The sequence below is a fragment of the Heterocephalus glaber genome, unplaced genomic scaffold (genome assembly GCF_053883595.1).
Source record: "Heterocephalus glaber isolate CG9 unplaced genomic scaffold, H.glaber_assembly_v1.0 deba00001481, whole genome shotgun sequence".
NCBI classification, from domain to species: Eukaryota; Metazoa; Chordata; class Mammalia; order Rodentia; family Bathyergidae; genus Heterocephalus; species Heterocephalus glaber.
The window spans coordinates 29,389,518-29,416,938 of NW_028258317.1; the positions used below are offsets into that span (position 1 = coordinate 29,389,518).

The 27,421-nt window shown below is 32.7% G+C and overlaps 1 long non-coding RNA gene across 1 annotated transcript in view; it reads left to right on the forward strand.

Moving 5' to 3' along the window:
* LOC147825877 (uncharacterized) overlaps window positions 1-26,608 on the forward strand; it is a 510,141-nt gene extending 483,533 nt beyond the window's left edge. Inside the window, exons 6-8 of the long non-coding RNA XR_015440050.1 lie at window positions 13,059-13,160; window positions 22,602-22,662; window positions 24,570-26,608. This is a non-coding gene — a long non-coding RNA (uncharacterized LOC147825877). The remainder of the gene's footprint in view (window positions 1-13,058; window positions 13,161-22,601; window positions 22,663-24,569) is intronic.
* Window positions 26,609-27,421: the final 813 nt, after the last annotated feature.

Here is a 27,421-nt window from a genome sequence, read left to right on the forward strand (position 1 = left end):
TAAGTTTAATGGAAATTGGTATAACACAAATTTATGAATACATAATGGAATGAAGAGATTGGTGATAATATATAAATATATTCACACACTTAACTCCTCTTTAAAGCTCTTAAAAGCTCAGGGTTGTGTGTTGCATACATGTTTCTTGTGGAGGTACTATCTTGCATACTATGATTATACTCATTAAGTGGCACAGTCTACAGAATCAAGGTATTGAACATATTCATTTCTGCAGCATCATCAACTAAAGAGATGATATACTCAGATTCCCACTTCTACTCTAAAAAATGACTCATACATCTCATCAGTTTGCTGATGCTAGCAGATGACCCTTTCTGTGTTTAATGTGATTATTTTTGTGTTTAAAAAAGTAAATAAAGGGTCCAAAATAGTAATACATTGTGTTAGTCAGGATGTTGCTTATAACAAGACTTTGCCATATGGGGAGAAAAACAAAACTTTTGAATAAAAATAGACTGTTGTATAAATGTGTGAAGAATTTATATTAAAATTATATTTTAAATATACATTATAACATATATATTGAGTGTAATAACATCCAAACCAGTAAATAAATGAAAAACACAAATTGTGGAAAAATCATATTAATTTAACAGTAGCAGAAGAAAAGAAAGAAAATGGATAAATATAAAAGGCAGAAAAAAAGAGTGGAAAAAGTTACACTATCTCACCACAGCAAATATAAATGGACTATATATACCTCCTAAAGGACAAAGACTTTGTTGATTGAAAAAAATTAACTACCTATTATCTGCTTTTAAAAGATACTTCACAAAGAAAACCACATTGAAATGTCCTCAGTAAATACCCAAAAGATATACTGAGCATTGATTGTTCAGAACAATGCTATTACATCGGTATATCAGACAAAATTAAAATTAAGACAAAGGTATTAACATAGATAAATAGATCTATATCATGATATTAAAAAGAAAATTTACCTAGTATATTATGAAGTTTTATGAACATAACAGCATATTCAAGAGATAAATAAGGTAAAAATTGGAAGCACTGAAATTTCATCAGACAGTGGTGAAAAATGTCCTAAGATATATTTATATAAAATATACTATAACTTTAAGAAATAATTAGTCACAAAACACATTTTTAACCATAAGACAAATATTAGAAAACAATATACAAAGTGTAGTTTTAAAAAGTAGAATGTACTTCAGAACTTTAAAACGCATTCAGAATTAACCTAGTTTCTTTGAAACTTTTTGTTTGTTCTATTAATTTCTATTAATTTTAAAAACTAAATGCAGTATTTGCTACTCATTCTTTTCAATTTCGTCTTATTAAACACTTGTCTTGCTCTTTGTTTCAACTTGACAAGATCATTTTGGATTTTAACTTTAAAAACATTATAATTTTTATTCTTCAATGATCTGTGTCAGTTTTTCTTATAAAATTTCTTCTACACATTCATTTATTAAAATGGTGAATCTGATGGTATAATATATTACTGGATAACAGAGATCTGTGTTTAAAAACATCTATATAAAATAGCAGTAATGCAGCTTATAAACCTATGCTTATGTATGCAGACAACTCTTTTTTTTTTAATTCATAGTTTGAGAATAACTGACATTAAAAAAGGAAAGAGATTTTGCTACAGGCTTAAGGGAGCAACAAAGATATATTAGAAATTACAGTAAATAAAACTTTATTACATAAATTATAAAAATATAACTTATTTTTGAAGCACACAGATATTTCTTTGGTTACATAAGAAATAACATAGAAAAATACAAAATTTCTCACAACACTGACTTCCAGTCTTTTATCTTCTTAATCACAGAATAAACACCAACCACAAACTTCACTTATAAGGAGTGTTCTTGGATAGTTAGATCTATTAGTGAAAACCAATAAAGACGCCTTGATGTTTTATCCTACACAAAAATTTATGGCAGATCTTTTCAATCTGTACACTTCATCAAAACAGCTGTATCTCGAGGGAATAATATAAAATTAATAATTATACTAAAAGAGTTCCATTTCATATGGTCATGGGGGAGGTGTGTTCCAGAAATATGGTGTACTGTTTCCTATAGCCTTTAATTTATGATAATATTCCATATCAGACCTCGGATTAGGCATTGAAAGGTAGTGCACCAATCCTTACTGGAGTAAAGTGCTGGAGAGTGAATTAGAGGAAGACCTAGCTGGGACTCAGTTATTTTTCATCTACAAAATGATGTGGTTTGACTATGTTAGGCATATGTTTTCCTATTGTAATTGTAATATTTTTCTAGGCTGTGACCTTCTCCTTTCACAATCCTATCTGTTCAAAGCTTGAGTTTCTATAAAACTTAGAAAAATATTATTCTTAAAATATTCTCACTTATCTAAAAAGGAAAATTTTTCTTTCTTTTCCTTTTTTCCTTTCCTTCCTTCCTTTCTTTCTTCCTCCTATCTTCATTCCTTCCTTCTTGCCCCTCTCTCTGTCTGTCTCTAATACCTCTTATTGGAAATACCTCTTCAGTTTGTACGTTAAACTAATGTTCTGCCTGTAGTTGGGTTAGGTTTCCCTTTTCATTGGTGTCTTTATTGTGTATTTTGTTTTTCTGTAGTTATTTGTTATCTCACTGCCTTTTTAATTCTTTTGATATAACATTAATTCTCCCCAGTCCTCAGTCCCGGGGAAACAGTTCTCTTTACTGCCCAATTCTTTATCATGTAGAATATTTTCTACTATTTCCCTAAGCCTGTTAAAAGTAAGTCTTCAAATTCCAAGATTACTCAATGCAATCTTCTATGTAACTTTAATCTTCTCTAGGCATATAATTAGCTATACTGTTTTGCTGACTCTACAAAGCTGTTTATAATCCCTTCTCTTAAATGTGCATTTCCAGAGTGAAGTCATTAACTTTCCTCCCGAATGCCTGCATTAACAACTTTCATTGATACATACAAAGGGCAGAAACTATCTGACATTAAGTATTCAAAGCCTTTACTAGATTAAGGTACAGGCCTGTGATGTCATGGAATTTAACCTTCTGGTCATTTATTCTTTTTTTTTCCCATTAAGTTTATTGGCACATTTTAGGTATACAATATAGTTGCATTCATCATTGAGATCTTGTACTTTTACATGATATATCTTGGTTCTTATTTTTCCCCCATTCCCCTGCCCTACCTTCACCCCCTCCACCCTTTAATATTTAAAAGACTTTGTTTCCATTTTTTCCTTTTCTCATATTTTTTTCTTTTTTCTTCTTTCCTTTCCCCTACCCCTCCCACTTGCCCTACTCCTTTAGGCCTTTTCTTCCTATTTCATAAATATGTTATGGAATGATAAGAAAGACAACCAAGTCAAAGAAAGTCAACTTGAATCGCACTGAAAACATCAAATCAGCCCACTGCAGACAGGCAGGTTGGTCTGAGGACATGGTCCCGAGGTTGTCAGTCACGCTGAAAACACCGAATCAGCCCATGCCCCGGCAGCAATCCACTGGACACCCCCCCCACACACCTCCCCCCACACACCTCCCCCCTCCCGCTTCTTTGGCCTCTTCTCTGTACAGCCACCTGGTTCCACACTACAAAGACGCAGAGGACACTGGATCACCAGACCAATGTACTGGAGCTAATCAAGTTCTCAGCATTTAAAGAATTCCTGCCCAGAGGTAGGGGCCTCTGAGAGGCTGTGCCATTGCTCTTGATCTAGAGGAAGGGGCTTACAGGCTGCCAACCATCCTGCTGCTCCTAGCCCAGAGGAAGGGGCGTTTGGGCCACTATCCCTATAACCGCTCTCAGCCTCTGGACCACCTCTCCCAGCTCAGAGGACATGAGCCATGTGGGCGCCAACAGCACCCCCGTCCCCCAAGTTGAAATGAGAAAACATATAAATAAGTCTGAAAACCAGACTTCCAGATGACCTACAGCAACTCCAAAGGGAAATGAGATGGAACACTCTGATACTCAACCACCTGGACCCACTGAACTAGCAACAAAAGGGAATCTGGAAAAAATGAAATCAGAAATAATTTCTTAGATAACAGGAGAAATTGTGCTCCTAGTGCAAGACATGATTAATAAATCTAGATAGGAGCTGAGGAACATGAGGGAATCCCAACATAAGAAACAAATGGAATCCATAAAACAGATGCAAATAGATTTTCAGGAGATGAAACACTCCACTGAAAGTCTACACAGCAGAATGAGCCAATGTGAGGACAGAATTTCAGATATAGAAGATAAGATTGCAATTAATGACCAGGAAAAGAAAAATTGTTTCAAAATTATAAGGGAACATGAGAAATCAATCCAGCAGCTGCTAGTCAATGAAAAGAAGAGTCACATAAGACTGATCAGAGTCAATGAAGAAACAGGAGAGAGTACAGATGACATAAAAAATCTCTCCACAGAAGTAATGGCAGAAAACTTTCCAAGCAGGGGAAAAGAACTTGACATTCAGATAAGTGAGGCATATAGGACTCCAAATAGCCTTGATCAAAAAAAATCTACACATAGGCATATAATTGTTAAGATTCCAGAAACTCAACAGAAGAACAAAGTTCTACAAGCAGTTAGAGAAAAGAAACAAGTCACATACAAAGGAAAGCCCATCAGAATCACAGCAGGCTTCTCAACACAAACCATCAAGGCAAGGAGAGCTTGGAGTGACATATTCCAAGCCCTAAAAGTAAACAACCTCCAACCCAGATTGATGTACCCTGCAAAACTATCTTTCAGAATTGATGGAGAAATAAGATACTTTCATGACAAAGAGCACCTTAGGAACTTCATGAATACCAAACCAGCAATTCAAAGAATTTTACACAATATCCTAGGAACAGACATGGAGGATCACAACCCCAGGAAGCACAGCAGAATTAATCCATCTGGCATGATAAGAAATTAAATGTAAAGGGGGAGAACCCAACAAAAAGAAAAGTCATGGCAATGATAAGTCAATACATTTTAGTTATAACCAACAACATGAAAGGTCTCAGTTCACCAATCAAAAGAAACAGACTGGCAGAATGAGTCAAGAAGCAAAATCCAACAATATGCTGCATAAAAGAAACACACTTAAATCAAAAGGAAACTCATAGACTGAAAGTTAAAGGGTGGAAAGCAACACTCCATGTGACAGGAATCCCAAAAAAAGCAGGAGTAGCTATCCTCTTGGCAGATCAAGTAGATTTCAAACCAACACTGATTAAAAGAGACGAGAACAGTAAATCCTTGTAAAGGGAAGAATCCAAGAAGAAGAGATAAAAATCATTAATATCTATGCACCAAACACTAGTGCACCCAACTATATAAAACAAATACTAACGGACATGAAAAGTCATATATGCACTAATACAATTGTAGTGGGGGACCTCAACACCCCACTGTCACAAATAGATAGATCAACTAGACTAAAAATAAGTAATGAAATACTAGAACTCAATTGAACTCTTGAACAAATGAATTTAACAGATGTTTACGGACTGTTCAACCCCACAAAATCAGAATACACATTCTTCTCAGCTGCACATGGGTCATTCTCCAAAATAGACCACATACTCACACATAGAACATGTTTAAGTAAGTGCAAAGGAATTGAACTTATCCCCTGTATATTATCAGACCATAGTGCAATGAAATTGGAGATCCATAGCAAAAGAAACTCGAAAAATTTCATAAACATGTGGAAATTGAACAACACCCTTCTGAATAACCAATGGGTCACAAAGGAAATTAAAGAAGAAATCAGACAGTTCCTTCAATTAAATGACAATGACAATACAACATATCAGGATCTATGGGACACAGTGAAAGCAGTCTTACAAGCAAAACTCATAGCAGTGAATACTCATATTAGGAAAACAGAATGAGCCCAATTAAACAACCTGATGCTGAACCTCAAGCTTCTAGAAAAAGAAGAGCAGGACAACCCCAAAGCTCATATAAGGGAGGAAATTATAAAGATCAGAGGAGAAATCAATGCAGTGAAGAATAAGAGAATGATACAAAAAAATCAATGAAGCCAAGAGTTGGTTCTTCAAAAGAATCAACAAAATTGAAAAACCCTTAGCCATCCTTATCAGAAAAAGGAAAGAAAAGGCCCAAATCCATGCAATTAGGAATGTAAAGCTTGAAATTGCAACAGACCCAGCAGAAATCCAGAGGATCATCAATACCTACTTCCAGAACCTATACACCAATAAGATGGAAAACACAGAAGAAATGGACAGATTCCTAGATACATGTGAATTACCAAAGTTGAATGAAGAAAACCTAAAAATTCTAAACAACCCAATATCAAAAAGTGAAATTGAAAACATAATTAAAAATTTAACTAAGAAAAGCTCGGGACTTGATGGCTTCACTACTGAGTTCTACAAGACATTTAGAGAGGAACTGCTGCCACTACTGTTTAAATTCTTCAATGAAATTGAAAGGGAAGCAATACTCCTGAATTCATTCCTGGAAGCAAGCATCACCTTGATCCCTAAGGCAGAGAAAGACCCAAGTGAAAAGGAGAACTATAGGCCAATCTCACTAATGAACATAGATGCAAAAATCCTTAATAAGATAATGGCAAATAGAATGCAGAAGATCATCAAGAAGACCATACACCCTGATCAAGTGGGATTCAACACAGGGATGAAGGGATGGTTCAACATATGCAAATCAATCAATGTAATACACTATATCAATAGAACCAAGGACAAAAACCATATGATTATCTCCATAGATGCAGAAATAGCATTTGACAAAATCCAACATGCATTTATAATAAAAACCCTACAAAAATTGGAATAGATGAACTCTACCTCAAACTGATAAAAGCCATATAGGAAAAACCAACAGCCAATATCATACCAAATAGTCAAAAACTGAAATCCTTCACACTCAAATCAGGAACAAGACAAGGATGTCCACTATCACCACTCTTGTTCAATATAGTTTTGGAAACACTAGCCACGGGAATTAGACAAGAGAAAGAAATAAAAGGAATAAAGATAGGAAATGAAGAAGTCAAATTGTCATTATTTGCCGATGACATGATACTCTATATGGAAGACCCCCAAGAACTCCACCAAAAGTCTTCTAGACTTAATAACCAAATTCAGTAAAGTAGCTGGATACAAGGTCAACACATAAAAATCAATAGTTTTCCTTTACACAAATGACAGACTCACTGAGAGAGAAATAGGGCAAATAATTCCTTTCATAATAGCATCCAAAAAACTGAAATACCTAGGAATCATCCTAACAAAAGAAATCAAAGACCTCTTCTCTGAAAACTGTAGCACGCTGAAAAGAGAGATTGAAGATGATATCAGAAAATGGAAAGACATCCCCTGCTCCTGGGTAGGAAGGATTAATAGAGTGAAAATGGCCATACTTCCAAAACTGCTATATAGATTTAATGCAATTCCAATTGAGATCCCAGCAGCATACTTCATAGACCTTGAGAAAATAATCCAAAAATTCATTTGGAGCGAGAAGAGACCCAGAATAGCAAAAGCAATTCTAGGTTAACAGACACATGGCAGGGGGTATCACAATCCCCAACCTGCAACTCTACTACAAAGCTACTGTGATAAAAACAGCATGGTGCTGGCAAAGAAACAGACCTAAGGACCAGTGGAACAGATTAGAAGATGCAGAAACAACGCCAGACACACTCCGCCATCTTACCTTCAATAAAGGAGCCAAACACCCTCCCTGGAGGAAAGATAGCCTCTTTAATAAATGGTGCTGGAAAATTTGGGCTTCAACTTGCCAAAGATTAAAACTAGACATATATCTCTCACCATGCACTAAATTAAATTCAAAATAGATTAAAGATCTAAATATTAAAATAGAAACTCTGAACCAGTTGGAACAGAGGTTAGGTAGAACTCTTGAAGACATCGGTGTAGGAAAAGATTTTATGAACAAAACCTCAGTTGCCCAGGAACTAGTACAAACAATCAACAAGTGGGATCTCTTCTTATTAAAAAGCTTTTGCACAGCAAGAGAAACCACCAGAAGTGTGAAGAGACAATCCACAATGTGGGAAAAAATCTTCACCTGCTCTTCCTCAGACAAAGGTCTACTATCTCAAATCTATAAAGAACTTAAAAAGATCAGACCTCCCAAATTTAAAGACCCAATTTGAAAATGAGCATCTGAAATGAACAGACATTTCTCAGACAAAAAGGTAGAAATAGCAAATAAATACATGAAAAAATGTTCAACATCCTGGTCATTTGAGAGATGCAAATGAAAACAACACTGAGATTCCACTTCACTTGAGAAAGATTGGCTGCTATCATGAAATCAACCAACAACAAATGCTGGCAGCACTGTGGTAGGAGTGCTGGTAGGAGTGTAGACTGATACAACCACTGTGGAAATCAGTATGGAGATACCTCAAAGAACTAGGACTGGAAGTCCCATTTGACCTCTCTATTCCACTGCTGGGGATCTTCCCCAAAGAATTAAAAGAATCATACCTCAGTGATATATGTGCGCCCATGTTCATAGCAGCACAGTTTGTAATAGTTATAACTTGGAAACAGCCCAAATGCCCATCAACTGGAGACTGGATAAAGAAAATGTGTTTTTTAAAAAATAAAATGGAGTTCTACTCAGCCATAAAAAATGAGAAATTGAAGACATTTATAGCTAAATGGATGCACATTGAGGCAATACTCTTAAGTGAAATAAATAGGACACACATGTATAAATACCGAATAGTTTATCTGGTGTGAGAAACTGAATGTGGAAATGGGGACTAAAACATATGATAGGTTATGTGAAATAGGATTTAAAATGGCAAAGGGGAATGATGTGGGAGGGGTAGGGGAAAGCAAAGAAGGGTATGGAATTAATATGAGAAAATGGAAAAATAGGAACAAAATCTTTGTAAGTAGGGAAGAATTGAGGGGTTGAAAGGAGGAATGGGCAAGGGTGAAAGATGGGAACCAAGAGAGATTATGTACAGGTGCAAATTTCCAATGATGAATGTCATTATATTGTATACCTAAAATGTACCAATGATTAGAATGAATAATTGATAATGCAAAATAGGAAGAAAAGTTCCAAAGGGGTAGGGGTAGTGGGAGGGGCAGGGGAAAGGAAAGAAGGAAAAGGAAAAATGATGAGAAATGAAAAAAATGGAAATAAAGTCTTTGTAAATAGGGAAGGATGAAGGGGGTGAATGGAGGGCTAGGAATGGGGAAAAAATAAGAACCAAGATGCATCATGTAAAGGTACAAGTTCCCAATGAGAAATGTAATAGTGTTGTATACCCAAAATATACCAATAAAAGAATAAAAAAAAAGTCAACTTGTCATTTGGGACATATGAAGATTTTAATAGATTCTGTCAGAACAAATTAAGTAGTAGCAGCTAGTTTTGATTTGCTATTGAAATTTATACATTTCCTAGAAGAGTACTGACAATATAACCCAATATTCAAGGATAAGTTCATGCAGTACAAGGGGAAAAGAATATCAAGAAGTAATATGGAAAAATGAGTATGTTATACTTTATCAGAAAGTTGCTGATATGTTTTGCATATAAAGAATATTTAGAGAAGTATTATATAAGGAAGTTAAAATGGCATTCTGGTAAACATTATCATAAATCTAGCTTTAAACATTTTTTGTTAATGTCATAATGAAAGACAAATGGTTCAATGGTTCACTTGAGGAAAGTAGCACAATTTTATTTGTGTTCTGGCATAATTATGAAGATAATAATTTGGAGGAAAAGAGACTGTGTTAAAAACCAGTAAGGCAGAGTGGCTGAAAACAGGAGAAAAGAATACAGTAGGAGTTGACAACCACCTTACTTGGAGGTGAAAAGAGATAGTGAGAAGAATAAAAGCTATGTCTTACACATTAGTAAATGGTGATGTCAACATAATTTGAAAATAGGAAAGAAGTGTAAGCTTCATCAGGAGAGATGATTTCAGTTTTAGAAATCTGAATTTAAGATAGAAAAATAAAAATTTTAAGTTTAGAAGTTGCTTAAAGATATGAGACTAGAAAGATGATAGAAACAAATACAGTCTGTATTAATGATGCTGTGCCCATAAAATGAAGGATAGTTTCTTGAGTGATACAGATTATGGATATAGAGTTTAGATGTCTTTATTATTACTAAAATCACTACATCATTTGTTTCTTAATACCAAGGACAACTATATTTGTAAATGTAGTGACTGTGTATTCATTTAACTCCTAAAATTTAAATTTCTTCTTTAGGATTTGTATTATGAAATTGTCCTCAGCACATTGTAATAACACTTGTACACAGTTGCTTTTAATTATACAACTTAAATTAATGGAAGAGTTTAATTAATGGAGTGGATGAGGATAAATTGTACATTAAAACTATCATACAAAATATCAAACAAAGGTATTTGTCTTGGTCTATTTTGTGCTGCTACCACAGAAAACTGTCATACTAAGATTGATTAATTTGTGAAGGACAGAAGTTTATTTCTCATCATTTTGAAAAGTGGGATGCTCAAGATCAAGAATACATCTGGTTTGGTGTCTAATTGGAGTCCACTCTCTATTTCAGTGATAGTGCCTTATATTATGTATCCTACAGAGAGGAAGAACTCATTTGGTCACATGGCAGAAAAGCAGAAGAAACAGAACCCACCTTTTAAAAAATACAAGATTAATATATTTGTTAGAGCAGAGACCTCACAACCTAGAATTCCTCCAAGAGATTTAGTTCCCAACACTAAATTTTGGAAGACAAAAGGATTCAACCCATAGCAATATTCTTTGTTACTCTTTATATTTTAACCAAGAAAGTCTATCTTTAGAAATTTTGATTAGATTTAACTCAAACTTCTTAATGGAAGTATCTATTATTTCTTCAAATATCTATATACTTATTAAGTTTTTAGACATGCAGGGTATTTTCTTTTTCCAGGATAACTCTACTATAAATCCCTGTGTAGCTCTTCTTTCTACCTCTATGATTCCTCTTGAACCAGTACATATCCTATTTTCCACATTTCTTCATTAATTTTGGTCCTAGTTTTTTCCCTTCGATATAGGAGTAACAGTGTAAGACACGGAATGATGTAACTAATGACTAATGGTTTGACATAGCATAAATGATATCAAATTTCTAGATATGTAGTATGTTAATATTATTAATATCATTAATTCACATTCTTTAAAATTCTTTTTCTATTCTTTTCCTCAGAAGCTTCACAGGAGTTATTCCTACTTACAAAGCCTTGGCCAACAAGCACATTTAGTTTCCCTTCCATCATCCCTTTTTTCAAGCCACAACAACTCAGCCAAAATCAAATTCATCATATTTCTCATTACAAGAAATTTATATTTTTCTAGATACATAATTTGTCTCTGCTCCGACTTCCCAGGATATACCTAGATAGCTTCAAGTATATACAAAATATGTATAATAAAGTATACATAATAAATATGTATAATAAAGTAAACAAGACAAATTTTCTCTCTAAGAAAAATTCTGGGATGAATTCTTAAAATAACATTTTCCCTCATAGTTTTAATATTATAAATTATCACTCTCATTAAGTGGGAAATTATCATGAATACATTTTTCCTTACTCTATGAAATTCTATTAGGTGTCCCTCTCCCTAAATATACTCAAAGCTAAAAATACACATGGTGTACTTCCATGATTGCTACTTTACTTTGAGGGAATAAGGTGTATTGCAAAAAAATATGCTTATGTAATTGACTATAAATATAAAAGTGCTTACATGGTTTCAAGAACAAATTCTATTTCTTAAGATCATGATAAAACATAAAATATTTTGGGGTTGTAGCACAGGTGCTTATTTGAGGGAATAATACAAAAAGAGAAAATAATCTCTAAAAAAGCAAATCCAGAAACAGAGTACATGTGAAAAATGGGAAAAGAAGAAAAAAATGTCCTGAAGACAGGATCATCTTCTCTAAAACCAGTGTTACTATTGCACACAGGAAATACTGGCTTTTCTTATGTCCTGACTCAGTTACTATCTCAGCTGAAAGAGATGGAGACATCTTGGATAAATAAGCTTTATCAGAAGAGAGCATGTTATCTGTTGAAGAATTCTGTTAGTCAATGAAGGAGAAAAATGATGAGACTAAAAGCTCTAGGTGAAACATACTACATACCTACAGTGACAGTTTTCTAAAAAGAACAAAGAGCCCAGTCTCAAAGAGAGGATAGAAACAATTGAATAAACTTTGGAAATGTAAAAGATAAAGACTTACATACCTATGGAGAGTCTCACAGAACAATTTTCCAGTTGGGCCTGGTGGCACAGGCCTCAAACCCCAGCACTGTGGGAGGCTCAGGCAAGAGGATCTCACGTTCAAACTCACTCTGTCAATTCAGTTACTCACCCAGACTCTGTTTCAAAAAATTAAAAATATCTAGGTCAATGGAAGTACTTGAGTTCAAACCTCAGTACTGGAAAATGAAAACAAAACAACTTACAGTATCCTCAAAGGAGCTATCCATGGAACTGACTACTCTAATTCAAATTGCTTAGGAATAGAGGAGTCCTTATTTTTTACAGAAAAACCATTTATGTTAGTGTTTATTATACATGGACTTGATAAATGACATCTAGATTTCTTAAAATTTATTTAAAATGATGCAATAATATTTTGACCTTCTTTTTGTCTGGTGTATATGTAGCTTATTAATACTAATAACTTTGTAAAAATAAGATTATCAATAACTAAGTTAATATTTAGTTTATATGCCTTGCCACAGTGTTTCCACCAAGATTCGAATACAGGACTATACCTAAATTCCTTGCTTTCTCTTAGATAATTGTACTATGTTTAGTCTTGGTAAAAGTAGAAGGCTCAAATATAAGAAAAATGCATTAATTTGGCCCATAATCTTAATGTAAATTGAACTGTTTTGTTGGGTAATACTCAAATTTTCTGCAACATTATAAGGACTGGAGAACTCGTTGGTGCTTAAGAGTTTGAGGTTGTGTATGTATAATAGAGTTATAACTTTGACTGGGATTTCTTATGTTTAGGGTCACATTGAAATCTGTTTTGTTTTTTTCTATGTACAGGAAAGTGTTCCATGAAGAATTAAGTAAAAGAGACACTTTGAGGAGTATATTAAACGGCATATGAGAATTAAACTCCACAGATTTGATGTCAGTATCAAACAGGTTTGTAGAGAAAATTTGTGTGATAGTTTACTTAGTCACTAATGACTTGCTTATTCTCAACTGGGGGATATTTTAATGAAATTTCAACTATGAACCATACTCGATACCTACAATAAGTGGCTAAAGAAATGATTCATAGATAGATCTCTTGAATACATAAAAATTACCCAACAAACTTCATATGTAATTCCCATGGGCGATTTTGCATTTCATGATGGCAATATTCATTGTGACTAACATTAATATAATTTGTATTATTGTATTAAATTTAATATCAAATTATGAACAGCATAGCCTGAGTTACATATATTTTATTGGCTTTATATTTTTACAACATATTAATGTTAACAACTAAAAGTGTATCATAAAGATAGGCTATTATTTGTTAGCTTACTTTGTAGTTTACATGATAGAAACTATCTAAATATTTCTTTAAACAATTCTTGAAAAAAAAACTATATTAATCTGCTTCACCAGAGATACAGTAAATATGAAAAAGAAAATCCTTTTAGATTACAATGTGTATTCATGTACTTGGAGAGTTACTGAAAATGATGCATGACAAAAATTCTTAAATAAGAACTTTGAGGTTTTAAAAATAATTTCTTGCTGGTGTTTACCACCTAAAACTATGTTAATTAGTACTGTAAATAAATATTTAAAATAATATGTCAAAATTAACCATTCTAGAATAACAATAATTCTTTTATTTTATTGTTGATCTTTTTATTAAATTCAAGCCATAATAAAGTGGAAAGGGTATGTTTGATATTCTATAAAGAGGTATTATGTTCTTTTCCCCTGAGACAAATTAACTCAAAATATTATTTTTCTCTATAAACTTTAATGATATGCTAATAAGTAGCAAAATTACTAAAATAAGCCATTAAATTTATTATCTTTTTTATTCATTCACCAAGGAAAAGTTAAGCAGAGAATTAGGTCCAGAAGTTTGCATAGAAGTGCCATTGAATACTTGGCTACATAGAAGTCTGTGCATATAGAAGGTAAAATCCAACTGTGGTCTATAAGAATAATTTATAAAGAAAGAACAATTAATGAGGCTGCTACATGGAAAATAATTCCCATAGCAAACACAGAGCCAGCAATCATTTATGTTGCTCCAAGCCTGAAAAACCTCGCTAATTACACGGAAAATTAAGTAGAAGTTGTAGAAGATCATATAAAGAAGTGGGTATGAATCAGCTCTAAGGTAAAGGCTAAATTTGATCTCTCCAAAAATGATCATAAAAAGAAATAAAAAAGAATCCCATTAATCAGCAAGCTATGTAACTGCCTGCCAGAAAAGAGCCAACGCATTAAAAGAGATTCAGTAAAATGCTATACATAGTAAGACAACCTTCACAAGGTCTAGTATCCAATTAAAAACTACTATATACATATATAACAATAACTAGGTAAAAGAAAATGAATAAACAAAAACAGATAATGAAATTATTGGCCAAACATTAAAGTAGTCCTAGTAAGAATACTCTATACATGTTCAGTTATTTGAAGGATAGCATGAACATGAAGACAGAAATGAAAGACATTAAAAATAATCAGATGGGGCATCTAGAGATGAACATAATAATATATGAAATGAAAAGCAGACTACATACTATCTTAAAGAAAATGTTTTACACTAGTACTTGAAGAAATAATGGCTAAAATATACAAAACTTATTTTTAACAACAAAAATCTAAGAAAATGAGTGAAACTCAAAGTGTAGAAAAAAATCTATCAAGATGTATAATAATTGAGTGCTTGAAAAGCATTTATGAGAAAAAAACATGAAGTGTAGTTTGAGGAAAAAAGATGCATTATGTAGAGAAGAATGAAAAAAGAATGGCGTCAGATGTCTCTTCAAACACAATGCAAGCAAGAAATCAATGGAGTGACACTACTAAGGCACTAAAATAAATAAATAAACAAATCTTTCAGCCTGGGAATCTATACCTAGAAAATATATCTGCAAAAGTTAGACAAATGAAAACAAAGTAAGCATTAATTTTAAGAGATAGAAATTAAAAGAATCCATAAATAACACATGTATCCTATAAAAATATTGAAAAGATTCTTCAGGCCAAAGGAAAGTACAAAACCATACAGAAAGCTATATCAAAACAACATAGATTTTGTAAGATGACTAGAAGTGGTAAATATGTAGCCATATAAAAATAATTTTATGATTTTAAATTTCTGAAAGATAATTGAATCTCTAATGTACACAGAAGTAAAATGCATGACAGTAATATAAAAAAAGAGAAAAGTTGAAAGTAACCTGTTACAAAGATATACTAGTATAATAAACTATAACTTAAAAACATAATATAAATCTAGAACAACAATTTAAAAACAAACAAAAAGTACTGCCATAGAAGTAATAATGGCAATAAAATGAAATTTAAAATGCTCCATTTATTCATAAGAAGAAAGAAACATGGGAAAAATAGAAATGAAAAACATGGTTTAAATAGAAAATGGACAATAAGATGTACTTTGTAAATAAAATGCATCAAAAATTACATTAAATAGGGACGGGGATTTAGCTCAGTGGTTCTGGCACCTGCTTTGCAAGTGTAAGGTTCCAAATTCAATCTCCAGTACCCCCCCCAAAATTACATTAAATATAAATGGCCTTAAAATCCTACTTGAAAAGTAGAGATTTTGAGATTGATAGGTGAAGTTCAGCTCTATTCTTTTACAAAGAAACATACTTTAAATATGCAGACACGAATTAAAAGTAAAATAAATCAAAATAATGGTGTTCAAAGCGAAATTAAAAGAATCCTAGAATAGATCAAAATATCAAAGTAAATTGTGAATATTAAAGAGTCATTCTATAAAGAAGTTAATTCACCTGAAAGCTATAAAACTTCTAAAGGTACTTACATCTTAGTCAAAATATATGATGCAAAATCTGACAAAATGGACAAGAAAAATAGTCAAAATAGCCACATAAAATTCTTCTCTTAGTAACTGATAGAAACAAAATGAAATGGAGTAAAAGAACTTACCCTTATGAATTAACATGATGTAGTCGATGTTTGTATAACTAGTCTCAGCCATCCTTTCGTTCATCCTTTTTGTGGGTCTAAAACAGTCATTCAGGGCAGTAACTGTGTTTCAGTATGTTTCCAAGTAATATACTGAAATCATTCAGAGTATGTGTTCTCACACAAAATATTTAATTCTCACAAGAGAATTAAATTCAAAATCAGTAAGAGAAAGATATTTTGAAATTCTCAAATATTTGGAATTAAAGTGCACGCTTTTTAATAACCCATGAATCAATGAAGACACAAAGAGAATAATAAAAATATGTACTCTTCATAGATACATGTAGCTTAAGAAGTGGTTGAAGGAAAATCTGTAGCATTTAAAGCTTAAAATAAAAGAATGATCTAAATGTCACTTATCTAAACTTCTACCTTAAATAAATTTTTAAAAGGATATGTTAAAACACAAAATAGTCAAAATTAAGAACTAAAATGAAGAGCAGAAATGAAGTAGAAAACATAATTTGATAGGAAAAAAACAAGCTGACTCTTGGATAAAGCTTTCTCCTTTGTTATTCTTGTATACTATAGTAATATAACTTGAATTTCTAGTTAGTTTTTACTAGAAATCAACATAATTAATATTTTGTATTTATATAATAGAAATATTGTTTTTATTTATGGAATAGAAATTTCATGACCACATGCTGCTGTTCTAGTTAACAGCATGTATTTATTGAGCATTTGTATAATACAAATGATGCTCATTGAATCTTTAAAATACCCTTCGAGGTAGTTGTTTTCATTATTCTGTTTTTTAAACAAAGATCCTGAAACTGAGAGAACTGAAATAATTGCATGATAAATATTAGCAATCAAATCTTGTGGAGTCAGGGCCTGAATCTTTATCCAGCAGGCTAAATTGCCATCACATCTAGGGGGACGCCCATATATGGGTACTTTTAGCTGGCTTCAAACATGTAGAAAGAAGTTAAAATCAGACTATATTCGTGGAAATTGGTCACATTCAAGAAGTATTCACAGAATGTCTGATGTATTCCATACATTGTTCTAGATCTGATGACTGAGAAATAAATCATCCATCTGGGCACAGAATAAATGATAAATGCTCAATATGCATATACATAAAACCTTTGAATTTTTAATAAGACAAGCCTCAGATGATAATAAATGATAAATCTGTGACTTTAGAAACGTTTTTCAGATTTTCTACCAGTTTTTAATCTTTTCAGAAGTGATAATTTTAATAGTGATTTTTTATTCTATTTTATTCTATATTTGTGACAAATAGAATTTAATATCAGTATGCAATGTTCCTTCAACTATACATAGTCCATAGTAAAAATCTAATGAAGCCTAGTTACTATTATTATTTTATTTGTAAATAAAACTAGAAGTTCATATTTGAATTCAATAGCATGCGAAAGTGTGATGTCACTTTTCCTAGTTCCTGAGTTTTTGTTGGTCCATTTTCAGTTTGTGACTTATTTGATAGATGATATAAATATACCTATAGTAGACATTGTTTCATTGCTTATTTTCACCTAGTTCTTAAAAGTTCAACCAAAAAAAGGTGAAAAGAAGGAAAAATGTAAACAAAGCTTTTGTAAATAAGGGGAAGAAGGGATCAAGGGAAGGTAGGGGATTAGGGAAAAAACAGTAATCAAGATATATCGTGTAGGGCTGGGGATTTAGCTCAGTGGTTCTGCTGCCTGCTTTGCAAATGCAAGGTCCTGAGTTCGATTCCCGGTACCAAAAAAAAAAAAGATATATCATGCACAGGTACAAATTTCCTATGATAATGTGATCATTATGTATATTTAAATTGTACCAATAAATAAATAAAGCTTCAATTATAGTTGTAATTATTACTTACTTATAGGTATACTTACTAAAGGATTCTTCTCTTTCTTCTGGTTCTCATTCATAGAGATACCTCACCAAAATCAGAGGTTAAGAGCATGCTTGAGGATGCAAGTCAAATGAAACATATTTCAAAGTCAGTGTCTCAGATACCTGTGTAAACAGCTCCTAGGGCATATATTAACATATTCCTGACTCACTTCAAACTAACTGAATCAAACTATTTGCCATTGCCAAGGAACCTGTAGTTGACAAACCTACCACAATTATACTAGAATTAGAGAGGCACTAGTCTTGACTGAGAAGCTGGTCTAAGGGCGCAGTACCCATTGATGTCAAATACAGCTCCTTCATTCCCAACTCTCCCTGTGTCATGCTTTTTAGATCTTGCTTCTTGGAAGTGCTTTCTTTGCTTTCTCTTTGAATATTTAAATCATCCACGATATACTCCACTCACTGCAGAATGTTTATCCAGTCAGATGGCTATTATCCCTATCCAGAAATAAAGAATATTGTTATTTTGTATCCATTTATTTTTTAAAAGATAAAGGTGTGAGGGTGTCGACAAGGTTTGAAGGGAAGTCTAATTCTCCTAAGTGAAGAACTCAAAATTTCTTATCACCCTGACCCTCTATTCCAAAAGAACTTTTCTTTGTGATATTTCACAAGCATGACAGAGAGCCATGAGATCTCAGATTTGCTTTGAACAGGAAGCTTTTCCTACAGCTCTAATTAAAAGGAAGTTTCAAACCTACAAATTAACAGTTTTAATATGCTGTTCCTGGTGATTAACTGCTTCATTTTAACAGGCATTCACTGTTAACACTGCAACTGTTAATTTTAATGACTTGATTTTTAAATTCTAAGAAGAGTAAAACTGCTTCAAAATTATTCTTACTTTTGTTTTATAGCCATTGGCCTAATCACCTTTATTTAGAAAATCTTGAATAACATTATTCCTCTCTCAAGAATTTTATCTCTTTTACTTACAATAGACTCTGGCTAACAATTTTGTACCTTTTCTCCTTTATTTTTAGACTCTGCCTCAATCACTATCATGGCATGTTACTATGCCTCTGGAGGCTGGGTGCTGAGCAAAACTTAATGAAAATATTTTTTGTTTAGTCAAACATTTTCATGGTTGTAGTTTTTAAAAATACATTTAGAAAATTGAGCCACAAGATAACTATTTTGCAATAGCAGATTTAAGAAAATACTGGGGACCCCTGAACCCCTGAACATTACAGGAAACCTCTGGAGTAGGCTCCAGTCTCCTGCCCAGGGTATAACACAGGCCTGAGGAAAAAAAAGACAGAACTAAAGACAGACCAATGCCCAGGCAACCTACAAAGGCACTGGCCAGTCCAAGCCACTGATTTTTATTGGTAATTAATTGGGGTAAAGGTAAGCTATGTGCAAGGGCAGAACTATGTGCGAGGATGTGCAGTCCTGTGGTTTCTATGGAAATTAATGTAAACAACTTATAAAGGAAAAGACAAAGCATTCTCGAATTGGGAATAGAAAAGACAAATTAAAACATTGTCCTTCTAGTAAGAAAGTTTTAATTGTGGGAATGGATTTTGGGTGTGAGTTACTCTCACCTCGACACATAGGCTTGGCTAACTCATTCTATAGACAGGCCAGTTGTAGGGTTGACTCTTCACAGCCTACACTGCTTACAGCCTGCTTTGAGCATAATCAATATTGTAGTCTTTCACAAGAAAATATGGGAAATGAAATCTCTTGAATTTAAAGTAAACATATATGGCCATACAAAGAAGTTGACTCCAACTTTTAAAGTTTTACTTGTTCATTTATATCCCTAGAGGACACAGAGCTCTTGATTATCAAGGATAATATAAAATCCATAGATAATCACCAAAATTCCTTTTAGCTTTTAGTTTTAAGGCTTTCTTTAAAGAAATCTTTCTTTAAAGCTGCTAATAAGTATCAGAGGGGTTGATTTAAAATGCATTCAGATAGTTGTAACTTACAGTATATTAAATGTCACTTTCTTGAATCCATTTTCTCTCATTTTAATCTATCATTTTTGACCCATTCCTATGCATTTCCTATTGGAATCCAATTTCATTCACTTCTAGTATATCCTTTTTCTATTTACTTCTTAGGTATATATGTATATTTAAGTGAGCAAATATACATATATACACATATGAAAATACATGTTTACAAGTGTCTCATTTTTCTGTAAAAGGGTTCTAAGTTGCCCAGAACTTGAGATCTTCCTGTCTCAGAAACCCACAGTGCTGATTACAATTGTTCACCACTATGCCTGGCTTGTTACCTTCTTAGGATAACACCAGTTTTAAGATTTAGAGCCCATGCTAACCCACGATGACCTCATCTGAACTCATGATGTCTGCAAAGACAGTATTTCCAAGAGAGGGAATTTCCAAGGACTGTTAACTGTGACCCAAAGCCTCTAGCCATCCCCTGATGTGCCATTACCTGGATTCTGGGAAAGGTGGAGCCCCACAGTACTGAGACCCCACAAGGAGAGAAGTCCTTCCCTGGGAATGGAACTGTCCCTCAGCCCTAAGGATTTCAGAACTATGACAGCTGGACCGAGGTCATGACAAAGCGGACCCCAGTCCCCAGCTGATCCTTAAAAGCTGGCCTCCACTTTTGTGGGTGGGCCACAAGGAATGCCTCTAGCTAGCTGGGTCCCTTTCTTATCTTTCCCCTAACTTTCCAATTCAAGCTTCTTCTGTAAAAACAAAAAATGTTTATACATAATACTATTTTTAAATATATAGATACATTTTGTATACTATGTATACTCATATATTTTCTTAATTCTTTCTTATAGAAAAAGTAAAGCTATATTCTTTCACTGTTACAATTCCCACTAAGAATACATAATTTAAAAAACTTCCTCAATGAGTTCATATAATTTTATATAGCTGTAATGTACCGTTGTGTGCACCATAGTTTTATTCCATCACTTTCTAAGAAGAGCTGTTTATTGTATTTTCATTGTGTGGCAATTATAACAATGCTGCAATAAATAGCTCTGTGTGTGTGTGTATGTGGTGTGTGTGTGTGTCTGTATCCATTTTGTTTGAAGTATATCTTCAGGGTACATTCCAAGTATTTAGAATGTGGGATCATAAAGTACATATGTGAGCTTCTGTCTTTCTATAGCTCCTCCAAAAGAAAATTCTTTTGTAGTGAATTTGTCAGAATGTTTTTCATGCATTTTAATTCTTGCCAGTGTGATAGCTTAGAAATGATAGATTGTTTTATAGTTTAAAAATTATAATTGAGATTAACATTTTTCATATGGTTATTTTTATATATATGAACAATTAATTTTTTTTGAGTTGGTGGTTCATGTCTTTTTTTATGTTGAATAGGTCTGTATTTAACTGCATGTGTAAGTATTCTTCATATAGCAATGACACTAGCTCTTTATATGTGGTATATAGTGCCAAAACTTTCTTGTAGTCTTTCAATTGGTTTTTGGGGTTTTTTGAATGTTTTGCTGAGATTCTCTTAAAATAATTTCATATCCAAATTTAGCAGACCATTAATTTATTGCATCTGGGTTTTGAGTCATAATTTGAAAACTATCCCCACACCTATGTTATCAAAGAGAATTCCCCTGTGTTTTCTTGTATTTGTGTATGGTTTCCTTATTGTTATTATTTTAAATTTGGATCTCTGATTCATTTATAGTTTATTTTTGTGCATAATGTGAGGTGTGAATCAAATTTTATTTTTTTTCTTATGATAACCATTTCCTTTGGTGCTATTTTTTTAAAATTCCATGTTTTCCCAATACTTTGAGATGCTACCTTTAATTTTTAAAAATGTATATCTATTGAAGTTTATTTTTGACTTTTATTTGGTTCCACTCAGTCTTTATATATTTATACACAAATAAAATACTACTTAAATTAGTAAAGTTATATAATATGTTTTATTTTTTAAAGGGTTAATTTCTCGTCATAGCATTTTCCTTTCAGTGTTCTCATGACATTTTTTTCCTGTACTAGAGATTGAACTCAGGTTCCTTGGACTTAGTTACATTCCTAGTCCTTTTCATTTATTAATTTACTTTTTAGACTTTAAACTGAGGATTTGCTAAATCACTATGTTGCCTGGGTTGTGCTTGAACTTGAAATCCTCCTGTCTCAGACTCCCAGAGTGCTGGGATTACAGCATGGGCCACAATGCCTGGCTATTTTCAAATGTTACTTTCTCTATATCAATTTTAGTAGTAATCTCCTTATTATACTTAATAAATGAAACTTTTTCTTTGAATTGAATTGAATTTATAAATTAAAAGTGACTTCGTATTTGTTACCTTTATGTCTTTCAATTATGTTTTACATTTTTTCATAATTTTTTGCACTCTGAGGTTAAATTTATCCAAAACTAACAATTTTGGGTGGCTTTATAACTGAATTTTTGTGCCCAATTGATTAATGTTTATATTTGACAGGTATTATTTTCTGGTTGTTAATTTTATATACAGCCTTATGATTTTTTTGTTCTCTAATTTTCTTTTTCCTTTTTTTTTTTAAACAGAGACTCACTATGTAACCCAAGCCATCTTATTGCGTCAGCCTCCCAAGTGCTGGGATTACAGGTTTGTGCCACCATGCCCAGTGCCGCCCCATGATATATACACAATACATTCTTATACTATTTGTGTTAGCTTTATTATTTATTCCCCGGGGTTTTCCATACATACTATCATTGAACCTTCAAACTGAGATAGTGTTACCTTTGGACAAATTGAAGTTAGAGAAAAAGAAAAACAACAGAACTATCAAGAGATAAATTGTCTTAGAAAATGAAAGCTTTTATCTTGAAACAGTACTGAATTTTCAAATTGTGTAACACCACTACAATGAATGAAATTTCAGAATGCAAGAATTAAAAAATTCTTAACGAGAGAGAGAGAGACTCACAGAGACAGGAGGGAGAGAGATGGAGAGGGAGATGGAGAGGGAGAGGGAGAGGGAGAGGGAGAGGGAGAGAGAGTAAATTCAACGATTCTTTTATATGGTTTTGATTTTGAGGGAGGGAGATGAGTTTACATGCAGTTTTGGTGCTCTTGTGATCCCTTTGCCTAGAAAGGTTTTCATTCCCAGATATTTTTCCTTGTTTACAGTCCCATGAAGATCCTCAAAATACCTAATGTTGGATATAACATTTGTTACTTTTGCTCCTAGAATAAGAACTTGAAGGCATGAATGTGTCTTGGGTATAATCCACACTAACAGGTTATAGCTTCAAGCCATTAGCATACATACATATGTGTATGTTGCATTGTGCTGGAATGAAGATTTAAATTTGAGCTTTTGCTCAAATTCCTGTTAGTTATTTTTATGAATATCAGAATAATAATGCCCTTTCTACCTTACTTCATAGAGCTCTCAAATAAGTCAAAAGTAATCTATATAAAAATTCTGTTATCAAAATAATATGCCATACACAAATTTATCTTTAAAATAATCTTCCATTAAAAGATTCAGTCCACAATAAACAAGACAGGGGACTTCCCTTTCCAAATCACCTACATCCCAAATTTCTTTCAAAACAAAATTTATATGTACATATCTGATGCTTATTGGGAAATTGCCTCAGTAACCATGCTGATTGTTTTTTCATTTAACATTTCTTTTTATTCTAGTAATGATTTTTGTGAAGTTTGGCTATGGTTGGTACTTTTTTACAGATGCTATGTAGTATCTGGAGGTATTTTACTTGCTTGTCCTTGATAGGCTAATAGTCTTCATTATTCCAAATTATAATCCATTAAAAAATGAAGAAAATGGCACATTTTGTTAAGATGAGTCAATTCTAATATGAGGAATGATTTTGTTGGTAGTCAATTCAGAAACCATAAATATCCTGAGATTTTTTTTATAAAAGATTAATACAGCTTTAGTTTTCAAAAGATCTTAGCGTTGTCATTGATTAGGTGTATCAAATAGATTTTTGGCAGCCTGGTTGTTTTTTTCCTCCCTTGGTAGCTAATCTGTTATATTTTAGTATAGTTTCTATTTTTGATGGTTAAATTTATGCAGCCCATGTTCACTGTTATTTTGGAAAGTGAATTCTCATATTTATTTCATTTATTAGTACATGTTTGCAATACATGATTGCATTCACTATGGGGAGTCACTACATGTACCTAATGCATCTTAATTCATCGCCCCACTCCTCTCGGCTTTTAACTTATTTATACTTTGGGTACTCATATAAGAGAAATCATGTGATAGTTAAGCTTGTGTGTCTGATTTATTTCATTTAACATTATGGTCTCAAGGTGCATCCATCTTCCTAATGCTCACTTGTTTTATTGGCAGTTTTTACGTAATACTATTGACATGCATGTGATCTAACAAATTAGCAATCCATACTGTGGGCTATTTATCAGTTAAAATGAATTCATAGTCTAATGTGTAAACTGAAATGCAATTTCTATAGAAAATATTATGCTATTTTTAAAAATTCAAAACATTGACCCTCTTTCTTCCTTCCCAGGGCCTCTCAAATCCTACTCTGCAAGTGCTCCACCACCCCCAGACTCAAGATTTGTTTGTTTGTTTGATTGATTGATTTATTTCACAAATGTCTGATCTGTGCTAGAAATTAAAGTTCAGTGGAGAAGGAGTCACGGGAAAATGAAAGGAATGCAATAGGAATAATTTTTACAATAAGAGACTTTTTTGTATCAGATAAGTATAGAAAATGCCTCTGCTTACCTTATTTTATTAATTTCAAATAGTAATTGTTCTCCTTCCCAGAAAAATTGAAGTCCTTTATCCCTAGCATATTCCAACAAAAGTATCAAACACAAAGATGAACTTGCATTGGCAATGTCATAATATAAAAATATCATGGATATTATATATATATTATTAAGAACTTGCTACTTGATTTAGGACAGTTGGGGTCAGATTAAATGATGTAATTTAGTGTTGACTCAGCTCTCATAACTTAGAGAGTAGGTCAATATTTCTATCAGAAAACCTGCCTGAGAAGCTACATTGTTCACTACAGTATGTCCAGTGTCTAGAACATTACCTGGAAAACAGTAGTAATCTAATTAATTACTTACTTTACTGTGCTACTGAATGAAACAACAAAGACTAAATGAAGTGCATGGGTAACAAGTCAAAACATGAGCAGAATTTACTGCTTATCCTGAAACCTGGAGTATCCATAACTAGAGTTCTGATTTATGTAGAGTAAGCATTATTTCCTTTGAAGCTGCCTTTTCAATGAGAGTTAACACCACCTCCTGTGATCTATACATAGGTTCCAAGAATAAGTATATCAGATCAAAGTCCATGGGTTGCAGAATTCCCATTCAAATGCAGCTTCTGGACTCTGAATTGCTACATAGTGATGTTTTCCAGTGGGACATAGTGGTCTCTTAATGGTCCAGGAGCTCCTCTCCTGCTAGAAGCAAGAATGCTGGAGAGAATGCCAGTCTCTGGTGCTGTGGAGTGCAGCACAGATTTCAGACCATACTGAAAACTAGACATGGAAAGCTAGTCACTGACACAGCAGTATCAGCAAACAGATGCCAGAAATCATAGAGAAGTGATTTCCCTTTCAGGATGGCTACTGCTCTCAGTTAATAGTATTTCAGCCCACCAAGACTGTGGGATTCCTGACATGATAATACAATAATGGACTTCTTTTGTCAAACATCTGCCTAGGATACACTTATTTTTAATGCAAGATTAAGAGACATGAAACATATTCTCTCAACAAATGGAAAATTAAAAAAGATAACAGTTATCTTTCACAGGTAGAGAAAGACTATTATATATGATGACATGAATCACAGGTAAATTTTAATAACACAAGATCTTCACTTTTAAGGAAATGAAGGACTTGAATAAGGCTTGACAAATAAGATAGATATTCAAACAGTATAACCAGTGTGAAAAGGGGAAAGTCATATCTATTTATTTTGTGTGTATACACACACACACACACACACACACATATACTTAAAGCAGAATTGTTTAAGAAAACTTTTTTCCACTTCATCTTTGTAAGTACTTAAGTATTTTTCCTTCAGATATAAACAGTTTATTGGTAAATTTGTAGAGCAAAGACCATTTTATTTTGGTATGAGACCAAAACTATAGACAATTTTTGGTGTCTGGGAGTCTATGTCTTGAGTAAAAGCAATTTAAAATTCAGAATCTAGTTAACTACTTTCAGGAATTCACTAGACAACATTATTTCACATGTCTGATAAAATATGAAACAAAGTAATTTTAAATCATAAGTGTTACACTGACAAAATAACTGATTCGGCTTCATAAATCTATTAGTAAATCATGGACCCATTGTTTCAGCTATCAGTCCTTCAAATTATGAGACATTTAATAGGTGAACATTTTAGTGCAGATCAAACTAAATAACCAGGGGCTTTGGAAGTACAAAGCCTGTTGGAAAACTTTATTTTACATCATGTAATTGGACACTTTTCAATGTGATAAATTTCTTTGCTATGGAAATAGGTTTTTTTCTAAGGACATGAAGGAAAATTCATATAAAGCTGGAGGTACTATGAAGGTTAATAAACATACTGAAAAGTTTAAATATGCTATTTCTTGTGTCAATTTTTATGTTGTTTTCATTTATCATCCAAATTCATCACTCTGACAAGGGTGAAATAACTCTTCTTTATCATTGTCTTTCCAATTCCAAGCTATATATATGTGTATATATATATATATATATATATATATATATACACATATATATATATATATATATGTATCAGGAAAAATCAGTCACTTTCAACCATCTATGTTCTTTAAAAAAAAGCTTCTTTCATAATGAGGTTGACATTTCCAATATAGATTTTGTAGCTACTGTGTAGTCACTGTGACCTTTTACTCTAGGTACTAATTTTTTTAAATTTATACACAATACTTGAAATTAACAAATAAGACTTTTGTTAAATAATTCTTTACACAGATTTTATGGCGAAGCAATACTTGTTTTTGATACTTAAAAGTAAATGCTATTTAGCTATGTGCATACCTTCATTCCTACATAGCTACATTAGTATGTATACATGGCTATATCTCTTTCAAATAGATCCCCCGAAATGACCAAATCTTTCTATTTAAATAATTCAGTATATCTATGACATTCAGGAAATAAGAGTTATCTTGATATTGTTTTTTAAAACTTTCAAACTCAGTGACCCTTACCAATTCTTCTTAAACTGCAAAAGGAAATCAGCCAGAAAATATGAGTAAAACTATAAGCACTAAAATGTGATTGTTTATTTTATGAAGAAATTATATTTTTCTGAGGCTTTTTTCTACAACTGCCCAGCTTTTCTTATGAAATAATACAAG